Below are 2,258 nucleotides of genomic sequence, written 5' to 3'. Positions count from 1 at the left end.
AAAATATTATAAAATATTATTAGAGACAAAACCACTATTTTGCAAAACAAACAAGGAAAGACTTAATCAATACATAAAATTTTCTAGAAGGATAGGAATATCTTTCAAAGATGAATCCCAAAACAGCGTTCTATCTTACCTGTAAATCCATAATTTACGAAATTGAGGTATTACACTCACTATACAAAATTATCAATATTATATAATAATAAATATTAGGGAATAAATCCAAATTTACAGGGAAAAAATCAGATTTAGGATTAAATCCAATTTTATAGTAAAATATTATAAAATTATTAGAGACAAAACCACTATTTTGCAAAACAACAAGGAAAGACAAGATAAATCCAAATTTACAGGGAAGTCTTTCCTTGTTTGTTTTGCAAAATAGTGGTTTTGTCTCTAATAATATTTTATAATATTTTACTATAAAATTGGATTTAATCCTAAATCTGATTTTTTCCCTGTAAATTTGGATTTATTCCCTAATATTTATTATTTATATAATATTGATAATTTTGTATATTGAGTGTAATACCTCAATTTCGTAAATTATGGATTTTACAGGTAAGATAGAACCGCTGTTTTGGGATTCATCTTTGAAAGATATTCCTATTCCTTCTAGAAAATTTTATGTATTGATTAAGTCTTTCCTTGTTTGTTTTGCAAAATAGTGGTTTTGTCTCTAATAATATTTTATAATATTTTACTATAAAATTGGATTTAATCCTAAATCTGATTTTTTCCCTGTAAATTTGGATTTATTCCCTAATATTTATTATTTATATAATATTGATAATTTTGTATATTGAGTGTAATACCTCAATTTCGTAAATTATGGATTTTACAGGTAAGATAGAACCGCTGTTTTGGGATTCATCTTTGAAAGATATTCCTATTCCTTCTAGACAATTTTATGTATTGATTAAGTCTTTCCTTGTTTGTTTTGCAAAATAGTGATTTTGTCTCTAATAATATTTTATATATTTTACTATAAAATTGGATTTAATCCTAAATCTGATTTTTTCCCTGTAAATTTGGATTTATTCCCTAATATTTATTATATATATATATATATACATATATATATATATAACATATATATATATATATATATATACATATATATATATATATATAAATATAAATACATATATACATATATATATATATATATATATATATATATATATATTATATATATATATATACTACTCACACACACACATATATATTGATCATAGCTAAATGTACATCAATACAGCAGCAGTTTATGCGAATATTAGATGCAGTTGACCCTCTTTGGATATGTCAATAATACGTACCCGTCTCTGATATGCTTCAATGAAATTTGTGTCTTGATATATAAACAAACTATCAATAATGCATACATCGATATTGGGAAATGCTTGCTCAGCAAACAGCATTAAATTAAAATAGCAATGAAATTATGAAATATATAAGAATTTATTTATCTGTCTGTCCATATTGTTTGTTTTCTTTTTTTGCATTTAGCTATACATTGCATTTTGTACATATATATATAAAAGACACATCCACAACTGAACAGGCACATCCTTATATAATATGAATACAAATATATATTACACACATATCGAAATCGAATTGAACCAGCCAGGATCCCTGGTCTGGTGGTACGTAAAAAGCTCTATCCGACTCGTGGCCGATGCCAGCACCGCCTCGACTGGCTTCCGTGCCGGTGGCACATAAAATACGCCAATCCGACCGTGGCCGTTGCCAGCCTCGCTTGGCACCTGTGCAGGTGGCACGTAAAAATCACCCACTACACTCACGGAGTGGTTGGCGTTAGGAAGGGCATCCAGCTGTAGAAACATTGCCAGATAAGACTGGAGCCTGGTGCAGCCTTCTGGCTTCCCAGATCCCCGGTCTAACCGTCCGACCCATGCTAGCATGGAGAACGGATGTTAAACGATGATGATGATGATGATGATGATATGCATATGCATGTGAGTGTGTGTATATATATATGTGTGTATTATATATATATATATATATATATATATATAGATATGTATATAGATATATGTGGGTGTGAATATATCTCTTTTGCTTTCTCTTTTACTTGTTTCAGTCATTAAACTGCAGCCATGCTGGAGCACCGCCTTTTAGTCGAGCAAATCGATCCCGGGACTTATTCTTTGTAAACCCAGTACTTATATATAAATATATATAAACATATATTTATATATATATCTATATCTATCTATCTATCTATC

At 28.8% G+C, this 2,258-nt stretch overlaps 1 long non-coding RNA gene across 1 annotated transcript in view; it reads right to left on the bottom strand.

Moving 5' to 3' along the window:
- The window catches only part of LOC118762715, a 25,650-nt gene extending 23,790 nt beyond the window's left edge, over positions 1-1,860 (bottom strand). Inside the window, exon 1 of the long non-coding RNA XR_004998467.1 lies at positions 1,815-1,860. This is a non-coding gene — a long non-coding RNA (uncharacterized LOC118762715). The remainder of the gene's footprint in view (positions 1-1,814) is intronic.
- Positions 1,861-2,258: the final 398 nt, after the last annotated feature.

Source organism: Octopus sinensis, linkage group LG3 (genome assembly GCF_006345805.1).
Source record: "Octopus sinensis linkage group LG3, ASM634580v1, whole genome shotgun sequence".
In the NCBI taxonomy this organism is placed as follows: Eukaryota; Metazoa; Mollusca; class Cephalopoda; order Octopoda; family Octopodidae; genus Octopus; species Octopus sinensis.
This window is presented reverse-complemented; position numbering and strand designations above follow the sequence as displayed.